The following is a 13932-nucleotide window of genomic DNA, read 5'->3' as shown; positions in this document are numbered from 1 at the left end:
ATTTTAAGGTAGTAAAATTGATTTTAGGGTTGTGCAAGAAAGTTTTAGGGTTGTAGGTGATTGAAATTTATTATTTCTCACAATTGGTCTGAAAGTACTACAATGAGTAGCGGTACCTTCCAGCAATGAAGCCTAGAATCCACCATCAAAAGGAATTCGGATCCGAGCAACATCAAAGGAGAGCTTCAAAGATGAGTAGACATAACCATTGACATGAATCTCAATTGAGCCTATATCAAATCATTGACTCAAAATATTGGAAAAGTTTATAAAGCATTACACTTGTCAACATCATCATTCTCCTAATAATTGGAATTGAGAGTTATGATAATGAGAGTAAGTGGTGTGTGCATGAAGAATTTTGGATTGGTAGCCATTACAATAATTATCAATGTAATGACATAGAAGAAGTGATTCACAATGGTGGGAGTGTGTGGTAGACTGTCAAATGGTAGTCATTGAACTGGCAAATGACATGACTATGTAAGCAACATACATGAGGGTACCTTAATGGATAAGTTATTTTCAAATATGAGATTGAATGTGGAGTGTGGTCCTTCTCCTTCAACAAGAATTTGTTCAATGATGAAGTACAATGTTAGAGATTGCCAACAAAGTGCATGAGGTCGTATTGTTTAAAATAGACAAGGGAATTTGCTATTTAAAATGGCTCGAGCAGGTGCAAGAAAGTTGTAGACATATTGGTGGTTCCTAGTTTATATATGTCTATGGAAACAACATAAAAAACTTGGCTAACACCCCTTTGCACGATGAAGCTAGAAGTCATGCTGATCAAATTCATGGCGTCCAGGTCCCCTCTTCACCATCTAGATTAGATGGGTCCATTGGACTTCTTAATGGAGGCCTATGTAAGGAATAATTACCTTTACACCAGTTGGTTTTTGAGAAAAATGTTAAATATTGATTCTACAATTATATTTGGCATGATAATTTGGTTCTAAGCATGTAGGTTGGCTTCAGTATTGATAAAATTAAATGGGTCAGACCCTATTGGCATGCAATGGTGAAAATTGAAAGACTCCTAATAAATTGTGGCCATCTAAAAAAATATCTAAGCAGTTTGGAGAGTCCAATAGGTACAAATTTAGATTCACATGGATTAGTGACTCTACAACCCAATGGATCAAGCACTGGACAGTATCAGATAGAGATTCAAGAGTTCTCTACACCCTGGTGTTAGGTTTATTACATTAATTATGTTAGTTTTTTGTATTTAGATTAGATTAATAAAATTAGTTCAATATATAGTTGCTGGGAAGTTATTCCTGTAAGTATTCCGTAAGTAGTTGTTGTAAGGGAAAATAAAACTATATAAAGATGCTCAAACATCAATGTAAATTATTCAATATTATTCATATCATTCCAGTATAATATTCTGTATCATTTCAATATGACTATTAGTTTCAATTATGCATGTTTTCAAATGTATTTAGAAAATCTGAATTAATAGTTTCAGCATTTTATATTTTTGCTCTTTCATTTTATATTTTTTCAGTTTCACATTCTTTGGGCCTCTTATAGTGGTATCAAAGCAGGTTAATCAATGGGGGAGAAGAGTTATTTTAATAGATTTTGGATAGTAAGTAGGAGATAATTTCCACACTAATTCAAATTGTGATATTGCTATCAAGATTTAACTGTGTGATTTTGAGTCAAACTCATTGACCCATGTTTCATTAGTAGTGATTTAACACGAATCCATCTCTCATGAGAATAAATGGAACACTTAGCACTCATTAGATCTAGGTGATGCTCACAGGGGTGAAGCACCGGGACTTCCTGGGAGGTCACCCATCCCAGTACTACTCTAACCTGAGCGCGCTTAACTACGAAGTTTCCTCCATGGTTAAACCCAAAGCTTGCAACCCCATTTGCAAAACTTTCACCAAGTGTTGTGCCTTATGAACCATTCATTAGAAAGCCCCTTAAGCTCATCAATTGACAAGTAGGAGATAATTTCCACAGTAAGTCAAATTGTGATATTGCTATCAGGATTTAACTATGTGATTTTGAGTCAAACTCATTGACCCATGTTTCATGAGTAGTGATTCAACACGAATCCATCTCTCATGAGAATAAATGGAACACTTAGCACTCATTGGATCTAGGTGATGCTCACAGGGGTGAAGCATCGAGACTTCCCAGGAGGTCACCCATCCCAGTACTAATCTAGCCTGAGCATGCTTAACAATCAGCACTAATATGTCTAAACGTCTTTCCTGAGATTTTGGATGACCAGACCCTATTTTTTGTGAATAAAAGAGGAGGCTGGAGGCAATGAAGGTTGGAGGATTTTTTATCATCTCAAGCTAGCTTCTCGCTTAGAGATGATTACTGCATGAGAAGCACCTACTTGTGTCCCTATAAAGTTGGGGCTTGGCAAACTCATCCCTGATGAAAAGAGGGGAATTGATAGATTTGTGTCCCTGAAGAAAGGAGGGGTTTTGGCTACGTGATTGTCCTTCTATTGAGTGAGGGGGGCCAGATTTCAATAATGGAATTTGAGACACTTGAAGGAGATGTCGAATTTCAGAGGAAAGACATCCAGACATATTAGTGGTGATTGTTTCTACGATACTTGAGGGGGCTTTAGACACACTCGAAGGAGATGTGGACTTTCAGAGGAAAGATGTCTCATGTGCAACACCAAAGGAGGCATCAGGCACACTCCATGGAGATGTGAAATTGTGGAGGAACTATGTCTCATTGTGTAAAAGAGGTAGAAACAATGTTTTTTATGAGGCCAACTTTAGGATTTGCAATCTGAAGTTGCAAACTACTTTCAAAGCTTGGTGAAGGAGCTTCATCAAAGTTTATAATATCGGTGAAGGCTTTTCAATTTTATTGGATTAATGTAATAAGGGGGGAATGTTGGACTTATTACATTAATTAGGTTAGGAATGTTGGACTTATTACATTAATTAGGTTAGTTTTTTGTATTTGGATTAGATTAATAAAATCAGTTCAATATATAGTTGTTGGGAAGTTATTCCTGCAAGTATTCCGTAAGTAGTTGTTGTAAGGGAAAATAAAACTATATAAAAATGCTCAGACATCAATGTAAATTATTCAATATTATTCATATCATTCTAGTATAATATTCAGTATCATTTCAATAACATTGTTAGTTTCAATTATGTATGTTTCTAAATGTATCTAGAAAATCTGAATTAATAGTTTCAGCATTTTATATTTTTCCTCTTTCATTTTATATTTTCAGTTTCACATTCTTTGGGCCTGTTACACCTGGTACAAAGTATAGGCCCCAGAAAGAGCCAATGTTATGTAAGGTTTTGGAACCCTAAATATTTCCCCTTCCCCAAATTAAAAAAAAAAAAAACTTTAAAGGTTAAAATATTATAAATTATTTTGCATAATATTTAATTATTTATATAATTAATATTAATAAATCCAAAATAATTAAACATTAAACTTTTAAAGTAACATGTATTTCCCTCATAATTAATTCTACAAAGAATTAATTATTAATGTGATCATGAAAAATAAAATGGTAAGTGTGGGTAGGGTAAATTGCAAAGTTCAAAATAATTAATTCTTGAAAAGAATTAACTATCATTGTAATGTAAAAACTTGTATGAAGAGAAATTATTTGGGAATGAGCTAGATTGGAAAAAGAATAATTAATTCTTGAATAGAATTAATTATTGTAATGTGTTTTAAAAAGATAAAAGATTTATGAAAGGGAGTTATGGTAGTTTGGAAACTACTCGGGTAGGATTTCTTTTAAAAGGAGAAATTCTATTGGAAAGGGTTCTTCTCCCATTTTTTTTCATAGGTCTGCACTTCTGGAAGAAAGGGGAATAAATTTTCAGTTTTAAAAGATTTGTAATAGCGAACAGAAGAGAGATTTGTTTTACAATATGGTTGTAATGAAGGGATAGAATAATACTATTTTTATTCTATTATGTTTCTGAAATAAAGAGGATGTGTGTGTGTTTTTGATCTTATAGTCTGTATGCTTGTATTTCTCATTTAAAAGATCTTATGGACTTTTATATCCTATTTTAGACACAGTCATGTTCATTACACTAGGTTTGTGATGTATGTAATCTTATAGTTGATGTACTCACATTTTTGCATAATAATATCTACAACCCCTCTTAAATCTTCTATAATGCAATGTGGGATGTTGAATAAGCAATCATAGGGTTATTTATTTGTCTTCCTTCTTTATTCATAGATATGGTAATTGCATTCATCTCATGTTGATGGGTGGGTGTTAAAAATTCTTTTGTGTCTTCAGGTTAAAGGCACAACTAGATATTACATTTATTGAATATCTTTTATGAGGGAGTTGTACCTCTTAATTCCGAGCATATTTATCAATCAATGATAATTGGTTTAACTAGTAGTACATTTTTTCCTTCTTGTCGGGTGTATTGATCATGTTTTATAATTCTTGTTGAAGGGAAAAACTGTTTACTAACATGCTTCCTAGGGAATTTTTGATTCCACATGATACTAGCTCGGGGTACTTGATGCCAAGAGACTTACCCTCCATCAAGTCCCTACATAGTTGACCCATAGAGTGTTTGACCAACACTTGTTGTATTGCATTGTCTCATGATCTTGGTTTTAGTCCTCTTTATTAACTGTTGTGAGTGTTAGCCACGGATGTTTTATTTATGAGTGTTTGTGGTTTGGTTATTATCTCCATCAGCATGATAGGAGTGGACCTATGGGTTTCACATGGTTGGGAGGCATACCTACCTATATGACTACTAGGGACTGGTTTATAGAGACAATCTATAATTTTCAGTTGAGACTGATGCTTGATTTTCACTTGGTATTTTGGGTTTTTGGAGTATGTTCCCTTGTGATTTATGCTTTAATTGGAATGTATGGATATCATGTTTAGATGATATTAGTTTAATTTGATGAATTCTTTTATTATGATGTTATAGCATATGTATAGATGATGTGATTCACTATTAGTTGGAGTACCTCTACTTCAATGGATTAACATGTTAGATCTTCTTTTTCTTATGATGTTAGTTACTTTTTTAGTAGTAACTCCCTCAAACGAAAACTCCAACTATCTAGTTGGTACTTTGGGATGTTATGCATGGGGGATGGCTAGGGCCTTTGAGGTCTGTTACCCAAACATTTTACATGGGGTTTTAGTTATATTAATTAATCAGAGAGAGAGAGAGAGATTAGTCATAGAAAAATTAAACTTTTCTCTCTCCCTGTACTTTTCTCTCTCCACATACTAAAACTTTTAGAGAGAAGTATGGGGTTTGAGTTAGAGTCTCATTCTCCTTTTCAAAATCCTCTCTCTCCATGTACTTTTCTCTCTCCACGTACTCCAACCTTTAAAGAGAAGTACAAGTTTTGGTTTTGAGTTTGAGTTTCACTTTTTCTCTCTCCACATACCAAAATACTCTGTCTCCCTGTACTCCAACTTTTTAACCTAATCCTAACCCAAACTCCCCAACCCAAAACCTACTTGTTAAAAAAACTGCTGGCTGGAAATAAAGTTCACAGAAAAAATTTGAAAGATTGTTTTATTTGTAGAGAAAGCATTCACAGGTCAGCCATGGTGAATTTAAAGGCACGTGAGTTGTTTTTGAGTCTATAAAGTCATAGATAAAACACATGAGAAGGCCACAAGAAGAGAAAGTTTGGAGCAGAGGTTGTATCTCAACTGTTTGACACAATGCAACCATAGTTTGAACAAATACCTCAACTAGCTGCGGGCAGAGAATGTAGTTAAGTGTTTGACAAAATGATCAGGCCCGTATCTCACCTTTAGATTCGAATAGAAAATAGTGGGTGCTATCCAAAATGAATATAATATGACTGTCAAAATGCTACAACAAATCAATATTCCCATCGATTCAAGATTTACGGGTTTTCCTTGTGTTTTTATCAGTATCTTCATATTCGTATAGTGCAATTGAATTTGTGTACCTGGGAGGTGGTTCATTGAGACAATGGTGGAAAAGTATGCAGAAATGAAATTTCTACGTTTTAATGCACTACAGATCTTAGCAGATTTAGATGCCATGTTTGCTCTATGCTAATTCATGGATTTATAGAATGTCAAGACCATTGAAATGTCTATGGAAAAGCAGCTTGTAGGAGAAATCCACCAAGGTAATTCAAGCCAAGATAGAATTCATTGATAAGATTTATGTGATCAGTGAAATTCAAAGGAAATCTAAAAGTAGTGACAAGATCAATGGAAATGAATAGGTTGTGTCTTTGTCTCAATGACATTATTATCATCGAAAGTTACATAAAACATAGGGGCACAATTGCTTTAGGAATGGTCATACAGAATTCCTTTTGTGATCTACTAAGAGCCCACACACAGAGGAGATGAAATGAATCAAAATGCTATAATGCGTCCACTAGAAAGGATTTAAGTTGAGATGAGGGGTGTCGAGTTAAGATATTCAATTTGTGGCCTCATTAATAACGCCAATCTTTAAATGCTAATTGGTCAAACACCTGGAGAGGCAAGTTTCTAAACAAGGACCAGATAGCAAGATAACCATTTGATAAAATGCCAATGAACACATAGATATTTGATTGATGGGCATCTCCAATACTTGCAAAGGCTACAAGAATTTTCCTTAGAATGCCATTTGGATGATGAAATTAGGGAAGAAGGTGGGATTGCTGTATTGCACCCTACTATAGATCATAGTGAGAAACAACTCATAGAATTCCATGATAGGAGCTTTGGAGGTGAAAGTAGCAGTTTTGGAAATGGAGGGGGGGGCAATTATAATTCTAGATTTGTGCATTCTAGGCATTTTCCTTATGTTAAGCTTGACACCATTTTTATCTTACTTGAGCCAAATGGGAATGCAAAGAGCATGAAAGTGAATAGAATTTTTCCTATAAGTTTGGAGAACAAGGTCAATGATGTCGGATTGCCTCTATCCTTGCAGAATTTGTAGTGAAAGAAGAACAAAGAGAAGGGAGCTTTTGAGTAGTGTGTGGAGAGAAATGTATGCTTCCTTCGCATAGCTCTTTCAACAGAGATAGCATGCCGGACAGTTGGAGAATTCAGCTACCATGTTCCTTTTGGGAGAGAAGAGATACAAAATAGTATGATAAAGAAAAGTTGGGCAAGGTTTTCAATATCTCCTGTGATCATGTTGAGGCTGTAGTAAAGACTTTGACTGGTCAGGATTGGCTCTCCTTAAATCTCGATGCCCTCTACTCAGAAGTGGCCTCTCGATTTTTATCAAACTGCATGAATCTTTTTCTTGACTCCTTGATGCTCACCACACTTACCACTACATATGTCCACCCTTTTTTTTTTACATTAATAGACCTTACTACTGTAGAAGAAGCCTTTTTAGATGTTATTGCAGTAGATCTTGGGAATCCTGTTTATGCTGGTAGCCTATCTAGCTTGAGGACATTTCTTATTCGATCTTTACAACATTGGTAAAATGGAACATATGTCCATATGACACATTTGATATTTGGAATCTCTCTACCACAATCCAATCTTCCCATAAATTATGACACTTATGAAAGTTGATATTGAGCAATGTTCAAGCAAGATATTTAAAAATGGCTATGATCAAAGAAATTTACATTTGGAAATACATGTAGATATCGTGCCTTGATTATGTTACAATTTTTTCCTACCTATGAAGAACTCTCAATATTATTGGCCAAAAGAAGAAAAAGATGAAACTGGAAAGATGCCTCAAGGAAATCAACATTTTGGTCTTTTCATTATGGTAGAAAGTGACATGCATCACTTATTGTAACTCATAAGTTAGGATCCTAACTTTCCTTTGGTTAAGGTTTTGCTTTAGAAGTCAAAATTTTACATGAGTTAGAGTTAGAATCAGTTTTCAAATGCTTGCCAATTTCAAAACTCTCACTTTTCAGGTAGTTATGAACCCAAAGGGTTGGTTATTCCAGAATAGCCATAAATTCTGAAATCTCAATGTAATAAGGGAATTTTTTGGACTTGGATACAGGGAACACTTATGCTCTGATAACTAAGCAATTTTTGGAAAGTGTGTACAATTGTTGTTTTTGTAATCAGTTATTTCTTACTTTCTTGGTACAAGGAAATAAAGGAAGTACATTTTACATTCTCTTTCTAAGGGTCTAAATTGTTCAGTGTTGATTCATTTATGAGTATTTCCATGGTATGGTGTGAGTATTCATGAATGGTTGAATTAGCATTGAGTTGGTGAAAATTCTCAAGCGTAGTCCTTGATTGCTCTCATTAATGGTTACATCATTTTTATGAAAACGTTGAAGGCATGTGGTGCATTCATTGTCAATGGTTTTCCTTTCTATTTTCTAAGTTCTACTTATCTTTATTGAAAAATCACATATTTTATCTTACGGGGGAGCTGCCCCTCTAAATGCAGAGGAAGGCCGCATATCAAGGCCTCTCCAACTATTGTGAACAGTTTGCCACACACTTCGTTGGGCAAATTCTACTATGACAAATCTGTTTAACAACAAGGTCTCAAGATGCTATTACAATGGGGATAAATCATGCACAAGTCTTAGTTTTGTTCGTTCTTGGATCTTTAGTCTTTTGTTCATATAATGTTTGGGTTATGCACACATATGTTCATTGTGATGTTTCTTTCTACATAATTACATTAGATGTTAGATGGTTTTGATCTCTTCTATGCTCTCAAGTGATCTTTCATCAATTTACGTGGATTTGGTACTCCTGGTATGGAGGTTTTATATTTTTACGCTTCTTTTTTTTTTTTTGTCTTGCCTTGTTATTTCCCTATTGGCATTCCTTGCATGGGAAGGGAAATCCTCACATGTTAATGTAAAGTCTCATGCAGACACACATTCTCCCTCATGTGAGCATGTACTTCCTCGTGCGAGCAAGTACTTCCTCATATGGAGTTCTCTCTTTCTTGCATGGCATGTTGTGAATCCTCACATGGAGTTATGCAATTTTGCATGCAAAGTAATGAACTTCCTTGCATGTAATGATGTAAAGTCTCACACAAAACTTACGACTAGTGCACTTCCTCATGCGAGAAGTCGGGGGCATTTAGGCTTGGCTGAGGAAAGTTTGGAAGTTGGTTTTGGACACCCTGTTGGTTTTCACACTTTCCTATTTCAAAATAATTATTTTTACGGGGTTTAAAATATATCATTTAAGTATAATTTGACATTTAATACTTAAGATATATTTTAATATATGTGATGACTCATTTGAGATAGGTTCTAGACCTCTCCAAGTTAAGATAAAGATTCTAAGAAATTTTAGGGCTTCGAAAATTCAAACTTTGTCAAATTTCAGGGCTTCAAGATTTCAGACTTAGCCAAATTATAGTATTCATCATTTATCTTTTAGCATGGTGTTTGGTAGATGAGTGGTTATAGCTTTGAGCCCTAATCTTCTACATGATTGTTGTTGGTCTCCAGTTGTGAGTCATGATTATGATATGTTTAGTGTATATGGACTTGTATGTCTAAACATGCTAGGAGTTTTTACTTTGGCTATGAAAGAGAACATCCCCCTGGTATATTCTCATGATTCGTGTGCTCTTGGTTTGTGAGTTGCGATTTTGAGCTTGGAGATCTTTGGAGGTGTTTGTAAGACTTCTGCTGGTGTAGGTGAACATGTGAGTTCAGCCATGTTCCCTATTCTCATCACCTTGTTTTGATGTTTCATTATTGCACTTGGTCACTTTATCTTGTTGTTAAGTAACTTATCTTAAGAAAAAAATTATTCAGTGCATGTTTTATCGCTGTGTTCCAAGGATCTATAGGCACGGTATTAGATGCAATCTACAAAACAACATGGATGTTAGTAATGTTGTAAATAACTTTTTAAGGTTATGTTCAAATATAAATATATATTACAAACCTTAGGTTGTACCTTATGAATCAAAAAAGGAAAAAAGAAATAGATTTAATATTAGACTAGGAAGTTGAGCTCTTTGAACCAGTTTTGTTAATAAATATATCCAGTGGCTAGCCCACTTTTGCCTTAAAAAAAATATATTAGACTAGCCATCTCATATGAATAAAATAAACAAGAAAAAAATTATAAACATCATTTTATCAAAAATTTATGAGAAAGATCTAATATTTAGTCACACAACACAAGACACTACCATACCAAGTACTAATAAAGCAAATAACTAATCAATGTTTGTACAATGGCTTAAGTAAAGAGGCCTGCATATGTATCATTTTGTGATCGAATTTAAAACATAGAATGACATATCCCAACACACATTAGACCTGCAAAAGTGATAGTATTTCAATACGTAGTTTTAATCAGCAATAATAGATCAACCATAATAATAGATTACCCTGATTTATTTTTCATTCCAAAAAGACATGGCTGCCAAATTATTAAATTCTACTAATAGTAATAGAAATATTATAAATATTAAATCCTTCTACAAATAAATAATAAATTTTATAATCATAAAATAACATTAAAACTCTTCATAAATAAGTAAAATAAAATTGAATTATATATTTGAAATAATAATAATAAATAATCACTATTGTAGGAAGATTAGTAGGCTCTCACTGTTTTCATTCCATTGTCCAATGTTGAGTCAGATAGCTTTTGTCCTTCAAAAATTTATACACCAATGAGTTTATCTTGAATAAAAATGATGAAATTCAAAATTCAAACATGAAGAAGGTGAACAATGATGACATGAATATAGAGTTTTCCTTTACTTTTCTTTCAAAGGCACACTTCCTTTGGGTTTCCTATTTTTAAATTTATTTTCCACATCAAGACATTAATTTGATGTAAGGTTTTCAAATTACATTAGTATAATTCCCCTTTAAAAAAAATAGAAAAAAGGCTACCCTTGTTTTAATATAAATAAAGATATAAAAATGAATGTGTGTGTGTGGGCATGTGTGTGTGTGAAAATGAAATTTGACTAGCACCTAGAACTTTGTATGCCATATCAAATAACAAAACACAAGATAATAAAATTTGGCAATGTATCATCACAAATGGAATAAAGGATGATGCAAACCTCCGAAGGATTTTTAAAGAGAAATATTGAAAAGCTTAACCTTTTGTTTAGTGAATGAGAGTTTATAGTCATCTGTTCGATCTTCATTTATTTGTAGAGTTGAGATATCAACAACTAGGTCAATTGTTCAATCTTTATTATCACAATGGTTACAATTGATGCTTTAAAAAAATCATACTATATAATTCAGTATCAAATAAAAACCTATTGAATCCTCATCTAAAAATATCTCAAAAAATAAAAACCACATTTTGAAAATAATCCTTGTTATGATATATGACACAAAGCCTACTATTTTGCCCTTATGATTTCTAAAAGGCTTCACAAAGAAAGATGGTGTTGTTTGACCCAAAATTTTCATAAAATAGAAGATAATCAAAACTTTATTACCCCTTATTCATTGAGAGTCATTACATAAACAAGACAACTATATATCAGTTCAATTGTTATAAAATAATTACCAAAACCTGAAATATATAACCTTACTCTTTAATCCTAATGATTAATACATTAACATCTCCCTTAAGGAAAGGGGTAGCTTGAGATTGGAGAGTATTTTGATCTCCTTAATCAAATTTTGAAATCCTATTAATATGATAGGATTTAAAATTTGTTTCAACTTACAAGGTTCAAACTTTTATACTTGAGCATATTTCCTAGTGGTGGGATTGATTTTTTTTTAAGAGCCCATTGCTTTGATAGGTCTTAACTTAGGACTTGTTTTGTGTTAGTTCAAATAAAATAATATACATTGAGTGTTGCTAATTTGTCCTTTCCATATTACAATTTGATAAAATAAAACATTGATATTGTTATCCTATACAACATACATCAAATGTTGTTGACTTGTGAGATAAAATAACACATATTAGATACTACACATACATTGAATTGTTATAATTACTCCTCATTTGAACTTTAATTTCACATATAAATAATATTTGCCACAAATTTCTTTATCTTTGTAGCCTAAAATAACATTAGTGTAGCCACATATATTTGTGCACTTATTCTGAAAATAATGAATTGAGTTACGAGTAAGTTGACTCCATTTGATGGGGTTTACGGACAAAATTTGGGAACATTCTTTTTGAAGCATCAATTGGAAATGTCAGCAAGCAGATGCAACCTGCATATTTGATCTCTAAAAGTAAACCTTAAACAAACTTCAATCACTTTACAAAGTCTGATAACAAGAATTTTCTACCCATTGTTTACCAAAAATATGCTACAGTGCACTACGACTCTCTAGAACAAAACTGTGTGAATCGTCCACACAACCTTAACCTCTTGCCAAAGAATTGAAGACTTTCATGCTGCAAAATCCGATCGCTTTTGTCATCTTCTGTTCATTCCTGAGCACAGTTGCAATACAGATGTTTGCCAATGACTCAAATGGAAACTTTGTTCCAAGTCTTACTTTCTATAAGTCTACTGGAATAAATACACAACGATAGATTATGAACATTTTATGCCGTTAAATTGTCTTCATTCAAAGCGAGGGCATTCTCAGTACACAAGCAATTTTATGACAGTTCTATTTTTCTATTTTTCTTTGAGAAAGTAAAATAGAAGCACAGGAGAACGAAAAATGGAGCAATGTCACTAGAAATTACTGCAATGTTATTAATGTCACTAGAAACAAGTGCTGCGTGCAGCATTAGTCCCTGCTTGCAGCAGGCTTGGCGGGGAAGATTGAGCAGATGTTCTCGGTCAACAAGTTGAAGAGGAGAGAATGATGGAACTCGATAGAAATAGAAAACAATAAGATCAGAAACAACCAGTGTAGAGCCAAATGCATGGAGGCAAATTACGTAGACTATAAGCCTCAGATGCTAATATTATACTTTGTTTGAAGAGGGATGAACAATCCTACCAAAGCGGCTTTCCCTACTTGACTAGATACAAGCAACCAATGTACAGCCAAATGCATGGAGGCAAATTATAAGAAATACTTTCATAAGAAATATTTTGAATTAAGGAAAATTAGAAGAAATACTTTCAGCCTCAGATAATTTCAAATTAGATATGATATTGTTAATAGCATGCCCAACACAAGGATTACCGAAAAAACATGAATTCCATGTCACCATCACACAATGCAGCCCTAGTCCCTGCCTTTGGTGGGCTTGGCTAGAGGTGCATATTGGCTGGACTGGATGAATGGATGGATGAGCTGAGCACTAGAGTATAGGTTATTGTTCAGGACACAGCTAGGTGAGATTACCATATTCATTGTAGCTGTGGCGGTAGGTTCAAGCTAAAATTCTACTGCTGTATAAGTCCTGAAACTGTTATTTTTTATGAGTATGGCTTGTGCTTTGAAACATAACAACTGAGTAGGCTGAAGATCTTTCTAATTAAATCACAAAGAGTTTCTGATGGAGCACCCAAGATTTGCAATACTTTATAGTGACCCGGAACCCTTCAGATTATTCACCACTCCTTATAGAACAAAGGTCCCCATTGCTAGAAAGTGCAACATAAGATGTGGGATTTGCTTCAGTGTTTGCGCTTCTGTGTTTATCAATTATATTTGATATTTTATTATGTGGACTGTTGTAACAGTAAATTTAAAATAGGCAGACATTGAAAGCAAATGTGGGAAGCTTGTGCTAAAGAAAGCAAAGTGAAGGGGCATTGTTGTAATAGAGCACTAAACCTGTAATCTTCAGCACACTCATCCTCTTTAAATTGAGAATATGTTGGCATTTAAATCATATCTTTCTCTACATCAGCTACCAAATTCTTTTTGATCAAAACTTAAGATTTAAGTATCAAATTCAAAGTAAGGGAACGAAACACCCAACCATTAGTCAGAAGGATGAGAATAAGAAATACTCCTGATACTGAACAAAGGCTATTGTTCGTCTAATAGAACAGAATAGAACACATTGATGCAGATTTAGAACAA

This window comes from Cupressus sempervirens, chromosome 11 (genome assembly GCF_028749045.1).
Source record: "Cupressus sempervirens isolate cs-2001-9-10 chromosome 11, ASM2874904v1, whole genome shotgun sequence".
NCBI lineage: Eukaryota > Viridiplantae > Streptophyta > Pinopsida > Cupressales > Cupressaceae > Cupressus > Cupressus sempervirens.
The sequence above is the reverse complement of the archived record's forward strand: the minus strand, read 5'-3'. Positions refer to the sequence as shown.